General features: G+C 43.4%; 1 pseudogene; it reads right to left on the bottom strand.

The window, feature by feature from the left end:
- Window positions 1-2,185: 2,185 nt before the first annotated feature.
- Window positions 2,186-2,596, bottom strand: LOC102924101 (protein FAM136A pseudogene; annotated as a pseudogene).
- Window positions 2,597-19,660: the final 17,064 nt, after the last annotated feature.

Below are 19,660 nucleotides of genomic sequence, written 5' to 3'. Positions count from 1 at the left end.
CCAACTCCTCGTCAGAGTAAGGGGAAAAAAGGAACAAGCATATCAGAGAGGGTAGAACAAGCAGGTTCACTGTCTCATAGACCGGCCCCCAACCGCACCATCAGTGACAAGAGCCTCCTCCAGTCATGACTTCTCCCACAGGGAAAACAAGAGCGTAATAAGTACCTGGTCCCCAACCACGTGGGAGTCCGAGAGACCCGCTTCTTGTGCCTATTCAAACACCAACGGCTTGTCGTGAATAAACAGTCTGGGGTTAGCTAGGAACAGGGGAAAGAAGTGGGGTTCACAGCAACTGGGTCATGGAACTCGAGAAAGGATGATGGGTCTTACAGCTACCTTGGAAGCTCTGTCAAGAGGCCCAGGCATACATCTCCTAGAATGCATCACCTGCAGATGCTCCTGCTCAAAGCCTATGTGGGCCCTGGCAACTCTGCATGTACCCCAATCGCTACTGTTGTAGATGTGCTCTTGTAAACTAATACTGATAGTCAACTTGGCAAGGCCTAGCGTCACCTAGAAGGTGAGCTCCTAGGCATGCGTATGAGGTCCTATGTACATTAGGTTATCCTCTGGGTGTATCTTTGAGGGATTGCCTAGATTAGGTTAACTGAGGTAAGAAGACTCACCCTGAATGTGTGTGACATCTTCTCACGGGCTAGGATTCTAGACTTAAAAAAGAGAAAGTGAGGAGAGGAGAGCACCATCCATCATTCATCTCTTTCTGCTTCTGGACTGTCACTGCTATGTGACCAGCTGCCTGACACTCCTGTCTCTGTGCTTTCCACACTATGATGAACCAAACTGTGAGCAAGAATAAACCCTCCTTGATGTTTTTCTGTCAGCTTAGCAGCTGCACATTGATCTACTGATATTTTAATTATTGTCTGAGGCCTCAAGGCCTCACAGTCAGCACCCCACTGGCCACTCAGGCTGCAGCCTGTCAGGGCTTCTGGTCCCAATGCCCTGGCTCTACCACGGCCATGATATGCAGGTTTAAATGAAGTCTCTATCATTCTTTTTTTGTTTTGTTTTTTTTTGGAGACCATGAAACTTTATTTAAAAACAAAACCACTTGGAAAATATATCACAGGCTTGACAGCAAACTGACAAGAATTATCACTGCTTCAAGTAATTAATTGGTGTAAATACAACATAGTGCTTATCCAAGATAAGGTGCCATGTTGGGGCAGCAACACTGCACTGCAAAGCCCCAGGCAAAAATGGCATTTGGTGAGGTGTGCCTGTCTAGCTCTACAGTGGTCCTAGCTTTCCTTGGCCCAAGCTGCTTACTCTTAGGCTTCCTTGTGCTAGAGGATTACCTCTACAGGGCGCTGTGAGTTAGAGGGGCAGAGGGAGTTTGGATTGGATTTGGGTTCTGTAAAATTTAGGTTTTCCCAAACCTAGTACTTCTCAACAGTTCCTATTTGACTGTTTATTCTCACCTACTGGTATGTGACTGACAATCACACTCCCTTGCTCTTCATGGGGATGTGTCACTTTGTCCCAGAAGTCAGAGAAGGAAGCTGTTTCCCATGCACAGTATGATACTGCCCTGCTTCTTCAGGGGCTTCCAGAATGACAGGATTTGAAGAAATAGACTTTCCCATCTTGATGGCCAAAAACTTACAAGGAACCTTTAGAAGCTATTCTAACTTCTCCCCCCCCCATCCATCTTAAATCCACTTTGTGCCCTTGCATGTAAGACAAACCGAAAAGATCTAGAAGGAAACCTTTTCCTCCCTCTAAATGACTAGCCGACTGAGTGTTCTTTCAGAGTACATGCAAGGTGTGTGTGGTAAACAGGAGCTTGGCAGAGACACACACTTCTCAAACTTTTCCAGCAGGCTGAAGAAAGCTGCCAGCTCGATGTCTCTGTGGTGAGAATCTGAGCCCTCGGTATAAGGGCAATCTCTCCGGCCAGAACAAGCACTGGCCCGCGACAATTTAGGTCTAGAATTCTCCCCTGTGCTATCTGTGATGCAAATTTTAGCACCAGCTTCTTTCCACTTCACCTTCTAAGGTCCAGATGCAAAGGAACTGGTGTCCAGGGGTGAGTGGCATTTGCCTGGAACTTGCTGTGTCCTGAGTTTTCCTCATTCATAAACACTGCTTGTAAACATTGCTAAACTTCCATTCTTCCTTTTAAAGAGCATGTCCTCAGCCCCATGGTCACTGGCAAACCATTTTATTTCCCGATGGATGACAGAGACGCCGTCATCTTTTTGGTCATTGTTGGGATGAGGTGCATGGGGTTGTCCACACACTTGGCCACACAGCTGTCCAGCTGCCACTTCACCTGCAGCTCCTTATTTCCTGCGTCGATCGAGTCTTTGGCTTTGTCAATGCAATGCATGGTGCACTGGGCCAGGCGGTCCTGGAACTTTCCAGCTCACTGGTCACCAAGGCCTGAGCTTGAGCCAAAGGCGCATGGCAGCGCTCGAGGCATTGGTGCCCCTGCTGCAAAGATGCCTGGTTGTCCTCACAGCAGTTGGCGCTACACCAGAACATGAGGCCCTGCATCTTCCGGATGTTCTCTCTACACTTTTCACCATGGCGTCCACGCCTCCTGCACTCGGAGTTGCTGCACCTCCGCCATGGCCAGTCTCTGTCATTCTATTTATCAATAAGACTCAGGAGTCAACGGCTGGGGTGAAAAACCTGCTATCTCAGAGAGGTTGAGTAGCAACTAGCTGACCTTGGTTTTTGGCCAGAGACTGCAAGAGATGAGTTTCTTCCCTTATTCCAGAACCCCCCTCCCCCCCAAAAAAAGTGCCAAACTCAAGTCTCTGTCCTTTCCTTTCTGTGCATCATCTCTATCCAAACTGCTGGCTTTTCTGCTGCAAGCTGCAATAATATGAAGTAGGATTTCAGCTGATTATGATAAGCTAATACCGGAAGAAGCCAAGGGCCTTCCAGAGGCCAAGCCAAGGCTCAAGGAGTCTTGGTGATATTGGCTTTTGGTTACTAGCCATTTTCCTGCAATGAAATTTCTTGTTTGCTATTGTAGCTTTTTCATTCAATTCCTTCTCTAAGAACAGTGTGTTGATCATTATTGGGCACCATTTCCCCTCTACTAAAGGAATATTTAGATAACCTTCTGTGCTAATAGCCAGAACCCTAGTTTTAACCCTGTAATTATTGTCATTAGCAGCATCTGACCAGGACCATCCCTGGACGGATGAAAGTATCTTATCAAAGATACCTCTGTACTCTAAGAACAGACCTAAGCATCCAGACTGTCTTTTTGGGAAGGCCTGGCAGATGTGCTAATTAAGCTTGACTTTCTCCCTTTCCAAAGTCTTATATCTAGTTTTAGATCTACCTTTAAGTATTGACTCAGAACTAAAGGATTTCAATATACAGGTACATCAAGCTGACTCAGGCTGCCCAGCCATCAAGTGCATTCCCCTGCCCTGCCAGAAAACCACAGTAGCCAAGATAGCTTGGACAGATAAGGGGCCAAAGGAAAATCAGGCAGTTTTATTGTCACTTGTCACTTGCCTTAGCCAGAGCATTGCTATTGCATGGGTATATAACTGTAAACCTCAGAGACTTGAGGAGAACGTTACTGAGGAACTGGAAGAACAAGATTGAAGATAAGGAAGAGCCAGATGGGGAAGAACTAGGTCGGGAAGAATGAGATGAGAAAGACCAAGGTGGGTCAGAACTAAGATGACGGAATTAAGATAGCTCTTAGAGGGAACAGCAGAAAGATGCAGGGAGAAGCAGGCCAGAAAGGAGCTAAATAAGAGCTGAATAGGAGCTGTGTAGAGGGAGAACTGACTCAAATAAATGAAGTGAGTGGATTAAAGAGTTTCGTGCACATAGATTTATTAGAGTATCCCTCAGATTAATCTGCCCCCGGTAGTGTCTCTTCTGGGACTCTGAGAGAAGGCTGTCGAGGGGCTGAACCCCAATAGCCTTCGATGCTTTTCTGTAGCTAATTCTAGTCAGTTAGTCACTGGCTCCACTTCCTGATTCAAGGTTTAACTTTAGTGGCAAGTCTTGGGAGTGTGAGAATGCGATTAAAATATCCCACAACAGCTCTTTCCATTGCTTTGGCCAGGTATTGTATCACCACAATGAGCTAAGTATCCAACGCAGTGTGCATAAGCGTCTATGTCTTGTCTGCAAGCACATGCAGAACTGGGAGCAGGCAGTTAACCTTGAACCCTCAGGGCACTGCTGTAGGGAAAAGAAACAGCTCGCAACTTGGCTTCTCTTTGTGAGACTCAGAGGAGGCATATATTCCCAAGACATTTTCCAGCTGTGAATCTAAGGGGTAGAATGGATAAATCCATAGAAAAGACCAGAGGAATTCCCAGAATCCCTAGCTCAGGTAAGTCAGTCTCTTCCAAGGCCAATCAGTAATGACCGGAGATGCCAGCTTTTCCAGATGTGAAGGTAGCAACACAACTTTAAGAACACAGAAAATCAGAAATACCAGTGAGCTGTAAGGGAACTGTGGTGGTCTGAATAAAAATGACTCCCATAGGCCCAAAGGGAGTGGCACAATTAGGAGGCGTGGCCTTGTTGGAGTGGGTGTGGCCTTGTTGGAGGAAGTGTGTCACTAAGGGTTGGGCTTTGAGGTCTCAGAAACTCAAGCCTGGCCAGTGTGTCACTGTCACTTCCTGCTGCCTGTGGATCCAGATGTAGAACTCTCAGCTACCTCTCCAGCACCATGTCTCCCTGCCTGCCATCATGCTTCCTGCCATGATGATAATGGAGTAAACTTCTGAATTTAAAGTCAACCCCAATTAAATATTTTTATTTATTAGTGTTGCCATGGTCATGGTGTCTCTTCACAGCAATAAAACCTTAACTAAGATAGGAATGCACAGAAAACTTGATGAAATCAGTCCATGGGCAAAATGAGAAGTTCAGCAGAGATAGAATTCTTCCAGAAAGAATTAGCTAGACCTTTTGGAGCTGAAGAATACAGGGAGTAAAGTTTAGAATGTGATGGAGAGTTCCAACAGTAGGCTTGAGTAAACAGGAAAGTGACTCTGTAATCTCGAAAAAGGCCACTTGAAGTTATCTCATCAGTCAGAGGGGGGGGAAAAAGCAGAATCCAGAAGACTGAAGAGAGTTTATAGGATTTCTGAGACCTCAGAGTGTGAGCCAGTATGTGCATTTTGAGAGTTCCACAAGGAAAAGAGAAGTCAGAAGAGAGCTTGTTTGAAGAAATAATAGCCCCAAACTGATAAATCCTCAAAACTTGAGAAAGACTTGGGCGTCCAGGATCATGAATTCAAAGCTCTTAAAATAAGATTACATGCCGGGCAGTGGTGGCGCACGCCTTTAATCCCAGCACTTGGGAGGCAGAGGCAGGTGGATCTCTGTGAGTTTGAGGCCAGCCTGGGCTACCAAGTGAGTTCCAGGAAAGGCGCAAAGCTACACAGAGAAACCCTGTCTCAAAAAAACCAAACCAAACCAAACCAAAACAAAACAAAAAAAAGATTACATTAATATATATATGCATATGTATATATACATTCATATAGAAATAATTATCAAATTATTAAAAGTCAGAGGCAGAATTTAGAAATTGCCAAGAGAAAAGAATCCTGCCACATACAACAGAACCTTCTTAAGGCTATCAGCAGATTTCTGAGCAGAAATCTTATAAGGGAAAAGAGATAATATAATCAAAGTGAAGGAAAAACAAAGAGGAGGCAGGGGAGGTGACTGGGTCATGAAGAGCACATGCTGCTCTTACACAGGACCTGAGTTAGGTTCCCAGCACCCATGCTGGGCAGCTCCCAATGGTCTGTAACACCCTCCAGAGGAACCTGTCACCTTCGTGTGGCCTCTTTGAGCACTTACACTCACATGTACCTACCTATACACAGACAGACACATGTACACATAACTAATAAGGGAAATTTAAAAACACACGTGCAAACAAATGCCCAAACTTTGAATAAAACCAACAACACCCCATGCTCCCTGGCAAACATACATACTCTACCTGAAGTGAAGAAGAGATAGACTTTCCTAAGTAGATGATGGAATTCATCATCACTAATACAGTCATACCAGCAGTGCTACAGAGTTCTTCAAGTTGCAATGAAAGGATGCTAATTTGTAACATGAAATATGAAAATATAAAAAAATATAAAAGTATAAAGCTCACCAGTAAAGGTAACCACATAGTCAAATTCTGCATATTCTAACACTATGAAGACAGCACGTGGCTACCTTTCACTTTAGCATCTAAGTTAAAAGACCAAAGTGTTAAAAACAGCTACAGCTAGGTGAGCACAATGGCCACCCAACCCCAGTGTCTGGTGGCTGAGATAAGAGTTCTTGAGTTTGAGACCAATGTGGACTGTGTATCATAATCTTGTCTCACCAAAAAGTCAGGATAAAGCAAAAACCTAGACACATTATGTGAAAAGATTAAAACTGTGACATCAATAAATGGTAGCAGAAGTAAAATGTAGAATTTTTATATGTAATCAAAATTGAGTTATCAGCTTCAACAACATTGTTGTTAACTGTGAGATGTTGTGTTTATGCTTCATGGTAAACAGAAAACCCTCCAATGGTGGGCACACAAAAGATAAAGAGAAAGGAATCGAATCATACCATCACACATAGAAGAAAGAGAAGAAAAAATTCATCACACATGGAGATACAGAGACACACACATGTGCTCATGTGTATCACATGTGTAGGGATGCCTGTGGAGGCCGGAAGAGGGTGTCAGATCCCCCAGAAATGGAGTTCAGATGGGTGTGAGTTGCCTGGTCCAGATGCTAGGACCCTAGGAACCAAATTCCAGATCTCTCCTCTATAGGAGTAGCAATATTCTAAATAGCTAAGCTGCTTCTCCATCCTCAAGTTCATTTTTTAAATAGATAAAATGGAAAAATATTTAAAAAGAGGTTGAGATTGAAGGCAGGGGAGTAGGAGAACTCACAAAAAATTATAAACAACCAATATAACAGAAATGCCACCAATACAACACTACTACAGTCATGAACCAACAAATTAGATAATATAAACAAAGTAGATAAATTCCTAGATATGTAAACTATCAAACTGAATTACAAAGAAATGAAAAATATTAACAGACCAAAATTGAGTAAAGAGATTGAACCACTAATCAAAAAGTCCTTGACAAGGAGTGACCCAGGACAAGAGACTTCACTAGTCAACCAACGAATGTTTAAAGAGATCATTTCAGTTCTTCCCAGACTCTTCAAACATTTGAAGGACAGAAACATTTCAAACTGTATAAGGCCAGCATTATCCTGATATTAAAGTAGACAAAGACATTACAAGAAAAGAAAGCTAAAGGTCTGTATCTTTGATGAACATGAATGCAAAAATCCACAACAAAATACCAGCAAACAGAATTCAATGGCACATTAAAAGGATCATTGTCATAACTGAATGGAGCATGTCTCTGGAATTCAAAGATGGCTCAATATACACCAATTAGAAAACGCAATGCACCACATAGACAGAATAAATAACACTGGTCATCCAAATACATGTAGAAAATGTGTTTAGTGAGATTTTTTTTCTTTTTTTGAGGCAAGGTCCCTCTTTGTAGCCCAGATTGGCCTCAAACTCACTATACTGCTACCCAGCTATATATATATATATATATATATATATATATATATATATATATATATATATATATATATATATAAAACTTCTGGAGTTATAGGCACATGCCAACCATTCCCAACTAAAATTCAACATTTAAAAAATATATAAAACAATAAAATAAAATAAAATAAAATAAAAATTCAACAAATTAGTAATGGAAGGAATGTACCCCAGCCAATTATGGTACATCATGCCTGGGTCCCACCTCCTGGGGAAGCAGAAATAGGAGAATTTCTTGAGTCCATAAATCCAAGGCTAGCCTATACAATGTAGGAAGACTGACTAAAAAGATGAACAAATGGAACAGAAAGAGGGAGAGACAGAGAGGTGAGAAGGGGATCCAATGAGAGAGAAATGTATTTTAGTATGAATCTTGAATCACAACCCATAACTAACACTGCTCAATGACAAAGAGCTGAAAGCCTTTCCTCTGTGATCAGACATAAGATATGAGCTTCTTCTTAGCCTTCTATTCACCATGGCACAAGAAGTCCTAGCTAGAGCTATTAGGTAATGAAATAAAAGCCATCCCAATTAGACAGAAGTAGAATTCTTTTTCAGAAGACATGAACTGTAACACTAAAGACATCACCGAAAAACACATAGAACCAATAAATGAATTCAGTAAATTTGTAAAAAATCCAAACACAAAAACCAGTTGTGTTTCCATACAGTAATGTAGGATGAATGTTTCTCGGGTCCCACCAAGCCTCCGCAGTCCTGCAGACCGCTTATAAAATAATCATTTAGAAGCTTATATTAATTATAATTGTTTGGCCATTAGCTCAGGCTTATTACTGACTAGCTCTTACAATTAAATTAACCCATAATTCTTATTTATGTTTAGTCACGTGGCTTGGTACCCTTTCTCAGTTTTGTCTTGACATCTTGCTTCCTCTGTGTCTGGCTGGTGACTCCTGACTCAGCCTTCCTCTTCCCAGAATTTTACTCATCTGCTTGCCCTGCCTATACTTCCTGTGTGGTACTGGCCAATCAGTGCCTTATTAAACCAGTATACAAAAGCATTATCCCACAGCACAGTAACAATGAACTATTCAGAAAAGAAAATTTGAGAAATTCCATTTACAATAACATCAAAACCAAACCAAAACCAAAACAAAAACACCTAAGGATGAACTTACCTGGGAAGGTGAGATGTCTGTACTCTGGAAACTATAAGACACTTCAGTGAGAGTCACTGAAGATTCACATAATGGAAAGACAGCCTACGCTTACAGATTGGAGGAATTAATATCATTAGAGTGTTAATACTGTCCAAAGGGGCTAACCTCTGTGCTAACCTGTGCTAGCATTGACTCTGGCCAATGCAACATGCCAACATTCTAATGGCATTTCCCACAGAAATAAAAACAAATAATCAACCTAAAATTGCCATAAAGCCATAAAATACTCTGTGTGGTCATAGAAATCTCAAGTAAGAATAGAGTATTTCTATTTAGAAATAAGTCACAGTGATACAAACAGTAATCCAGTGCAATGAGAAGAAAGGGAGAGCCCAGATGGAAATGCTCACATTTATATTCAAGGGATTCTCAACAGCAATGGCAGGACCATGCACAGAAAAGGCAGAGTCTCTCCAATGAATGGTGTGGGCAACAAGGAGAACCATAAATCCTGGGTGAAACTGACCTCCTCACATCAAGACAAAAAATAACCAGATGTGGATTAATAAGCATAAGGCTTGGCACTGTAAAACTAGTCAAAGAAAACAGAGGAAATGTTTTATGCCATTGGGCTGGGCAATATTTTAAAAATATAATCCCCAAAGTGTAGGCAATAAAAAAAATGACAAATGGGATTGCATTAAACTAAAAATTCACTGTGTGGCAAAGGAAAAATTAAACAGGAGACAACCCACAGAAAGAGAAGAACACAAGCGAGACACCCAAACAGTGGGTAATGTCTAAATACAGCAAGAACTCAACTTGATAGCAAAACCCACACAAACTAATTAAAAGGGGACAGAATTTGACAATACATTTCCCCAAAGACATGCATATGAAAAGGTGATAAATACTACTAACCAGAGAATGCATACCAACAAACACTACACATAGTAGACTAACTTTGACCAGTAAGATGAAGGATAATAGTTAATCATGTAAAGAGGTATTAGCTCAGAGCTCTGGGAGGTCAAGAACATGGTGGTGGCATCTGCTCCACCTGAAGTGTCCTTCTGGCAAATAGCCCCTAATGGTGAACATGTATACGACAAGACAGGAAGCAATAGACTAGGGAGAGGCCAGGCTTTCTCTTTTAAGGAGCCACAGTCTTGGGGACTAATCTCCTCTTGGGAGACTCAGCCAGCTCTGTGAGGTCCAGATCCATCATTACAAGGGTAGAATCCTAGTGATCTATTCACGTCCCACGCACCCACCACTTTCTTAGAGTTTCTGCCCTCTCATAGCCACAGAGGGACCAAGCCTAATGGGAAAAAACCACAGCAGATGCCAACTGTTGGTGAGGGAACCAACTTTTGTGCACTGTCAGTGGGAAGGTGGATACCATTATAGAAAACAGTATGAAAGTCCTTAAAAAGTTAAAAAAAAAAAAAAAAGGGAATTGCTATGTGACCCAGAAAGCTCCAAGAAAATGAATTTGGGGATTGGATCCCTGCAACCTGTGTTCAGTGCAGTGCTATTCACAGTAGCTGTGGTATGGACTTGTGTACCAATGTATAAATAGATGACTGCATGAGAAAATAGTCTGTGGAATATTATTCAGCCTTGACAATGTGCAACTATTCCATGTATAAAGACATGGCCGAGTGTGGAGGGCACTGTACTAAGTTAAAGAAGGCAAACACAGAAAGGACACATGACTTTGGTTATATATGGAATTAAAATATATTGGGCTCAAGAAAGCAGGCAGTAGAATGGTAGCTGCCAGGGACTGGAGGAGGAGGGATAAGGTTGGGACTGAAGGCGATCCAGTTTCAGCTGTGCAAGATGAAGGCATTCTGGATACCGAATGTCCAGATGGCTGGCTGTAGCTGGTGTTGCTGGACTGTGCACTTGAACTTGACTGAGGAAGGATCTCTTAGGCATTCCTTACCACATACAAAGAAACAGCAACCATGTGAAGCAATGGATGTGTTAATGGTTTCATTGTGGCAATTATTTCAAATATGTGCATAAACACCCATCAAAATATGGTATCATACAGCTTAAATATGTATATTTTTGTCTATTACATTTACACACATCTCAAAAACACACTGTCTTGGAAAAGAGAAGCTAGGTCAGTGTGGTATCTAATCAATGTGACCCAACAATGGGAGAGGAGAGCAAATGAAAATGGCAGGGAAGATGATGCCCATCACAGCGAAGGGCTCAGAGGAAGATGCCCATCACAGCGAAGGGCTCAGAGCACAGGCTCCCGAGGTGTGCTCCAGCAGCAGCAGCAGCAGCAGCAGCAGCAGCAGCATCGATGAAGTCACAAGGTTCTCAGGATGCCAGATCTCTGGAGCAGGAACTCCATGGCAACACCCTGTAAGCCTCCATGGGAGCAGGAATGGTCTGAGAATCATCACCAAGAACACAGCAGACAGAATGCCTCTCCTGTTCTATCGCCCTAAGCTCAATCCTTGTGTTTGGAATAGGAAAATACTCGTTCTTTTAAAATAAAATTTCATCTGGAATAAATCTCAGCTATGAAAGGGATTTAATGTAGATACACAATTAAAGGGGGAGGAACATTGACACATGCTCCGTGCACCCAGTTTAGGAATTCGGATGCTCCTGGGTGTCAGAGCTGTCTATTACATCTCAAAGCAATTGCTTTTAGGGATAGAGGCCACTGGGCAGTGAGGTATTTTTTTTTTGTTTTTTGTTTTTTGTTTTTTTTACAAAATCTCTGTTCTGGGTGAGAGGGCTCAGCAGTTAGGAGCATTGCCTGCTCTTGCAGAGGATCTGGCACACACATGGTGGCCCACAACCATCTGCAACTTCAGCCCCAGGGGGATCTGCCATCCTCTCTGGCCTCCTCAGGCACCACATGCCTGTGATGCACAGACAGACAGACAGACAGACAAAACACAGAAAAGGGTCTCTCTCTCTCTCTCTCTCTCTCTCTCTCTCTCTCTCTCTCTCTCTCTCTCTCTCTCTCTCTCTCTCTCTCTCTCTCTCTCTCTCTCTCAAATAAGAGCACACAGTATCATTTAGTTTTAAACCATTGCCAGGTTGAAGCACAGCTTTGATCTGTCCCACGTGTTCTTGTTTACAGCATCCTCATCTTCATGTATGTTCTACACGAATCAAATTTCCCTAAAAACTTCAGATGCCATACTGCTGGTGGTTTTAAGGTCGAAGCGGATTACTTCCAGTTATCCAGAGCTTCCGCGTTCTTCTTTTCTTTCTTTCTTCTTCTTCTTTTTAATTCATAGGGTCCTCATTTAAATTCTCTGATTCACGTCTTTCTTTAATTTTTTTTTTCTTTTTGCAGAAATGTCTGGAGCTCAGGCAAAGACTGATTAAACTAGCTATACAAGCATTAAAAGTTAATGCCTTTGTTTCATTTTTACCCACATACCAGTGGTTACCATGGTTACCAAGAAGGGTTCAGGTGGTGCCAACTTGCAGATGTGCAAAATGTTTTCCTGGCTCCGTCTCTTAGTTACTACAACATTAGAGTCTATAGTTTTCAGGGAAAACATTTTTTTTAAATATCCCAGACTGATTTGGGGGAGCTAGTCTCCAGTTTTATACCCTTAATCCAACCAACTCACTGGAGGAACAGACTAGACGCCCAGCACCGGGGAGAATTTAGGAACGGGAGCCCTTCTTCCTCTCCATGCACTAATTAGTTTCTCATCAGGAACCGTCTCATTTCGAAGGTGCGACGCCATCCCATTGCCCAAAGTCTGGGATCTCTGTAGGAGTCTTCGAGTTCCTTGAGCTGAAAGCCCCAGGCGGCAACTAGAGAAATGGCTATTTCATGGAACGGGAACCCAGAGCAGGGACGCAGCTGGAACCACAGGAAAGCTCCCAAATGTTTCCTTCTCTTGGTGGTTCCCTGTGATTCCTTTCAATTTAATGTGTAGAATATACGCAGCTGACAACTGACCTTTAACACACAGCACTAAGCACACGTGTGTCTTCCACAGCTTCCATCACCTTCTGTCTACCTCCAGAATGCTTTCTTCTTCCACTGACCTAGTCCCTCTCCCGTTTCCGGTAGCCATTTTGTATTTTTAATTTTAATTTAATTTTATTTTTTTATTTTTATTTTTCAAGACAGGGTTTCTCTGTGTAGCTTTGAGCCTTTCCTGGAACTCACTCTGTAGCCCAAGCTGGCCTTGAACTCACAGAGATCCTCCTGGCTCTGCCTCCCGAGTGCTGGGATTAAAGTTGAGACAGTCTTATGTATCCCAAGCTAGCCTCAAATTCACAATGTAGCTGGAGATGAGCTTGAACTTCTGATCTCTCTGCCTCCATCTCCCACGTGCTGTGATAACAGGAGTGAGCCACCATACCCAGTTTTATGTGGTTCTGGGGACTGAACCCAGGGCCTGGTGCATGCTAGGCAAGCACGCTAACCAACTCAGGTGAAGTGTGATCCTAATTAGTCTTAATCAATAAAAACCAGGAGTCAGACATCAGGGTAAAAGCTGAAAGATCAGAGAAGCAGAGCAGCAGCCACCAGAGAGTTCTGGCCTCCCTCAATCCTTGGACCAAAAAGGAGGACAAGATCCTGTCTCCATTCACTTTATATTCTTGTCTCCACCTCCCTAATGCTGGGATTAAAGGCATCTGCCACGACTGCCCGGGTTCAATCTTGTGTAGCCCAGGGTGGCCTTGAACTCCTGATCTTCCTGCTTCATCCTCCCAAGTGCTGGGATTAAAGGTGTGTGCCACCACCGCCTGGCCTCTATGGGTAACTAGTGGCTAGCTCTGCCCTCTGATCTCCAGGCAAGCTTTATTTGTCAGAACACAAATAAAATATCGTACAACAGTCAGGCTCCCTGCCGTTTCTTGTTTTTGTTTTTTTTTTTTTTTTTTTTTTTTTTTCCTTTTGAGAAAAAGTTTCTCTGTGTATTCCTGGCTGTCCTGGAACTCCCTTTGTAGACCAGGCTGGCCTTGAACTCAGAGATCTGCCTTCCTTTGCCTCCAGAGTGCTGGGACTAAAGGTGTGTGCCACCACTGCTGGGCTACCCAGCCTAGTTTTTAAGGCTAATTAACATTCCACTTTGTGGAGGTGCCTAGTTTTGTTGGTTCATTCTTCTATCAGTGAACACTGGGGCACTTCCACTCCTAGGCAGTTGCAAACAATGTGGCTGGACATACAGATGTGAGAATCTTTTTGAATCTCTGCTTTCAGTAGTTCTGGGTATATACCCAGAAGTGGAATTAAATTAATTGCAATAAGTAATTTCATTATATATGTGTATGCGTGTTGCTGTTGTTTTTCAAGACAGGGTTTCTCTGTATATCCCTGACTGTCCTGGAATTCGCTCTGTAGATCACGCTAACCTCAAACTCAGAGACCTGTCTGCCTCTGCCTTCTGAGTGCCGAGATGAAAGACATGTGCCACTGTGCCCAGCTCCATGTTTGATATATTTTGAGGAGCTGCCATGCCGTTTTATGGTGGCTCATGTTTCTCTGCATCCTTACCAACCCTTAGCATTTTGCCTTTTGCTGTTACACTGGCTTGACCATTCTTGTGGGTATGAAGTGGTTTTGATGGACCTGCTCCTAGTCGTTAGTGATGCTGAATTTATTTCCAGGAGAGTATTGCTTTTGCAGAGATGTCTGACAAGACCTTCCCAGTTTTCATTGTGTTGTTGAGTTGTGGGAGTGCTTGGTAGTTTTTCTGTGTCTCCTTTATCAGCTACACAAGTGGCAAATGCTTTTCCACTAAGTGAGATGTCTTTTCACCTTGTTCAGAGTGTCATTTACTAAGTATCAGAGTTTAGTGTTGATGAAATTCAATTTACCTGTTTTCTTTTGCATGTTGCATTTTTCTTTCATAGTTAGGAAATCATTGGCATTTAATGTCATACTCTTCCCATTATCTTTTAAAAATAGATTTATTGTTGTTATTATCATTGTTATTAGATTTATTCTTATTTTATGTGTATGGATGTTTTGCCTTCATGTATGTCTGTGCATTATGTATGTGCATTACCCAAGTAAGCCAGAAGAGGGCATCAAACTCTCTGGAACTGGAGTTATAGATGGTTGTAAGCTACAGTGTGGGTGCTGGGAACCGAACTCCTGTTCTCTGCAAGAACAAGTGCTCTTAACCACTGAGCCGTTTTCCAGCTATTATTATTATTACTATTATTGTGTATGTCATGTGTGTTGAGGGTGCTCAGAAGTCCAGAAGAGAGGATCAGATCTCTTGGAGATGGACTTATGGAGATGTGGGTATTGGTAACTAATTTTTAGTTTGGCTTTAAAATTTTTTTATTAGGGGTGTGTGTGTATGTGTTTTGTGTGAAACACAAAGTTTCTCATCGAACCTAGAGCTCACCAATTCAGCTAGTCTATCTAGCCAGCTTGCCCAGGGGACCCCTTGTCTCTGCCACCCAGATGCTGGGATAACAGGCAGACCGTCACACACTCTTGGCTTTTATGAGGGTTTTGGGGATCTGAACTCTGGTCCTTATGTTTGCTATCTGAGCTATCTACTTAGCTCGCTAACTCCTCAGCCAATTCTGTTTCCATGAATCCTCGGACTGAAAGTCACCCTGGGGGTCTCAATTGAACTGCTGCTTAGTTCCTGTCTCCTCCTCACACTTTATATACCGTTCTCCACCCAGCCATGTCACTTCCTGGGATTAAAGGTGTGTGCGCTTTCCAAGCAAGCAAAGGCATCAGATCTCAAGTGCTGGGCTTAAAGGCGTGTGCCACCACTGCCTGGCTCTGTTCCCAGTGTGGCCTTGAACTCACAGAAATCCAGACAGATCTCTGCCTCCCAAGTGATAGGGTTAAGGGTGTGTGCCACCACTGTCTGATCTCTATGTCTAATCTAGTGGCTGGCTCTGTCTTCTGATCCCCAGATAAGTTTATGAGGGAACACAATATATTGGGGGTACACAATATATCACCACAATGCAGAATGATGGTGAACATTTCATCATGGCTGTGATGTTTTTCAGAACTGGTTGAGGGAAAAATTCTGGTCAAGGAACTCTTCAAATTGTAAAGGCTGTTTATGGTGGCCACAACCACCTAGAAGCCTTTTGACTGTGTATGTGTTGAGATCTGGGGGGAGCTGCATTAGTACCCCTGAAAATACAGAACCTGGCTGCACCCATACCTTTCTGAGGTCCTCACCTCCTCCCTCCCTCCCTGTGGTCTCCTTCCTTTGGATTCTTTCTATGAGAATAGGAGACAGAGGAGGGATCCAGCTGCTGCAGAGTGACCCTTTCTAAGACTCTTCCCCTTGAATGAGGGTCCAGGGCTGTCACAGCTGCCATGCCACCAGCCCCAGAGCACTGTGTCAGCCTCTGGGGTTACCAGGCCATCTTGTGCAGAATCTCTGTATTAAATTTTCTTATTTACTCCAGTGGAAGATCTCATCCTCTTTCTTCTAGGGCTCTGACCAACATGGCTGACTGAAGAGAAGGCTGGTGGTGACTTTTTTCTCTGAGACCCACTCAGACTGAGGAACAGATGTGCACAATATTGTTATGGTGCTGCAGTGAGATGGCCTGTGTACTGATGTTGGTGAAGATGGGTAATTAGAATGGGATCGTGCAGGGCTTGGGGATGTGGTTCAGTGGGTAAATCGCTTGCTATATAAGCATGATGACTGGAGATTGGATGCTAGTCCACATCAACATCATAGTGGTTGGTCCATTTGTAATCCTAGCAATCATAGGGCAGAGACAGGGCATCCCTGGAGCAAGCTGGATAGCTAAATTAGCCAAATTGGTGATTTGGGGGTTAAGTGGGAGACCGTGCCTCAATATATAAAGTGAAGAGTGATTGAGGAAGATATCAGATGTCAATCTCTGGCTTCCACACACAGGCACTAATGTGCATCCACACTCACAAACATTTATGCCCCATACATGTGGGCACACCATATGCACCACTTGCACACACAAAAGGAGAGCACTTTGGCATCAACCTCTGAGAGAGAGAGAGAGAGAGAGAGAGAGAGAGAGAGAGAGAGAGAATGAGATGATGTGTGTTCTGAAACACATGGGCAGTACCAAAGACACTCACTCAAAGAAGAAAAAACATGCATTCAAAGAAGAAACAAGAGAACTGTTTATGTCAATCAACATGGTCACACACATGGATTTCTACATACAAACACACACATGACAGCCCTTCAATAGAGCATGTATTCCTAAGCCTGTCACACCCTTGTGGAGGGCCTTGAGGTAGATAAGGGAGGAGGGGATAGAGAGACAGGTGGCTCTGTAGGGTATAGCAACAGAAGTAAGACAGGAGCTGCTTCCTCACAGACGGACTCTAATTATACCCCGACACCGGAGAGTGTCGAGAACTGAACTTGCTTCACTGGAAGCTCAAAACCCACACTCTATAAAGACCTGCCAGGTGCTGTTTTAAGTAGCCCATCAATCACAAAATGTCTGTGGTTTCTTACAATATACTTCTTCCAGTATTTTTATTGCTTTTGTGTTTTGCAGAAGCTTCATGCTGCCCAGAGAAACTGGAATGGATTCTTTCACTCTGTGTTATGGCAAAACACGTGTTACCATGGTTTCTGAAAACAAAATTCCAATGAGCAGATGGAGTGGCTGAGGGGAGCGCGTCTCATTGGTGTAGAAAAAGGGAGCAGAACTCAAGCTAAAATAGATGCATTTCAAGAAGTCCTGCCATGTAGACTTACACTGAATCACTGCCAACAGTATGGCGGTGCGCTAATTATTGTGTCAAACATTCTTAATTGATATATATCTCATAAAAATTAGCAAATTCAGTACCAACGTTTAGTGTACAATATGCTTTATTTTAGTCAGTAATATTTTTAAACTTAGTGAATGTTGGATAGGCATAGATGGAGCGAAGGGATCAATTTAGAATTCACTGTGAATGCTGATGAACTATGGAACGTTTTGAAATGTTGAAATGAATCGATGGAGGCTGTCTCAGTCACCAGTAGGATCTGAATTGTTACTTAGGTAGAGAACTTGGAATATTCAGGAGTCACGAAGTGAGAAAGAAAGTTGGTAGCCCATTATCACCCACACTGTTTTCCTCAGTGCCATTTACTTTTAATGACCACACAGAGGGAGGGCTGTATTTCCTTGCCTCCGTTGCCGCTGTGTATGGTCATGTGGCTAAAGTCACAATGCAGGTCAGGATATTGTACTTTGGTATGTTTTACAGTGTGTGTGTGTGTGTGTGTGTGTGTGTGTGTGTGTGTGTGTGTGTGTTTTGTGTATTTGTGTATGTACTTCTGTTTGTGTATGTGTGTGCGGTATTTGTGCGTGCATGTGTGTGGAGGCCAAGAGTCAACATCTGGTGTCTCTTATCCCTCTCCACCTTAATTAATTAACTAACTTATTTATTTATTGATTTTTCTATGATGGAGTCCTGGCTGTCCTGGAACTCTCTTTGGAGACCAGGCTGGCTTCAGACTCACAGAGACCCACCTGCCTCTGCCTCCCAAGCACTGGGATTAAAGGAGTGTGCCACCATGCCTGGCCTTCCACCTTGATAGAATCTCTCACTGAGCCTGGAGCTTACAGATTGGGCTAGACTGGCTGAGAGTCATGTCTGTGGGATTCTCCAATCTCAGCCTCCCTGTGTATCACCACACCACCCCGCAGTTTTTATTCTTAATATGGCTTCTGGAACTCAAACTCAGGACCCCATGCTTATGCAACAGGCATGTTCTGTGGAGCCACCTCCCCGACCCCTGCCTTGTTTGAGACAGGATTTCACTCCTCAGCCCAGACTGGCCTTGAGTTTGTGATCTTCCTGTCTCCTGTTTTGGTTTCTGGGAAATGGGTGCTGCTCAAGCTTCTGGGTTTGGTTTTGGTGTGAGAAAACCCACTTCCGTCCAGAGTGAGTGAAAACTGATTGGAGTTTGCTTGCCATTTGCAGAGAATCCTAATAACTGATGTGTTACAAGTTCTCAGGGCTGGGGAAACGGTTGGGGGCGGCGAGACTCTGTTGGTCAAGTGCTCGTCTTACAAGCGTGAGGACCAGGCTTTGATCCCCAGAACCTAGGTTAAAAACCAGATGTAGTGGTACAGACTTGTAGCCCCAGCATGTGGTGGGAACAGGTGGATCCCTGGGGCTCGCTGGCTAGCTACCCTTGCCTAATCACCAAGTCCAGGACAGAGAGACACCCTGTCTTTAAACAAACGTGATAGATGGATCTGGAGGAACCACATGTGAGGCTGACCTTTGGCAACACACACACACACACACACACACACACACACACACACACACACACACACAGAGAGAGAGACAGAGACAGAGACAGAGAGAGAGTCGGAGAGACATAGAGAGACAGAGGGAGATAAAAAGTGACAGAGAGAGAGATTGGGGGGAGCTGTTATAGATAGTAAGTTACTATCACAGTTACAAGTGTCAGTAGGGAAACTCATAGTTCACATTCCTAGTTCCCAGTGTTCTGGAGAAATCCAGTCCCAAAAGCACTCTGAAACTCACAGGAGGCAGCCAGACCCAGACATTTAGGACTGTGAAATGCAACTTACTGGGGTCCTACTGCCAGAGTGCGTCTTGGGCAGTAGCAAGACAGGTGGATTCCTGTGGTCTGGGTCATGGAGAAGGAGATTCAAAGGTGACTTTAATCCAAGCTGGAACTATAGTATGGCTGGCTTATTTCAAGTTAACATTCAGAGTACCAGGCAGGGTCCAGCATGCAGCTGAAAGTCCTGTTTACCATTCTAATTGTTTTGTTTAGTGACTGGGCACTGGAAGATGGGAGGGTGGGGTGGAAAGACAGACCAGGGTTATCTTCTGGCAGTCATGGTTGTTACAATTCAAGATGGCTTGGTCAAGCTGGATCTTTGCAGTTTATTCACATGCATGCTGTTCTCTGGCCATTTCAGAC

Source organism: Peromyscus maniculatus, chromosome 5 (genome assembly GCF_049852395.1).
Source record: "Peromyscus maniculatus bairdii isolate BWxNUB_F1_BW_parent chromosome 5, HU_Pman_BW_mat_3.1, whole genome shotgun sequence".
Classification (NCBI taxonomy): Eukaryota; Metazoa; Chordata; class Mammalia; order Rodentia; family Cricetidae; genus Peromyscus; species Peromyscus maniculatus.
This window is presented reverse-complemented; position numbering and strand designations above follow the sequence as displayed.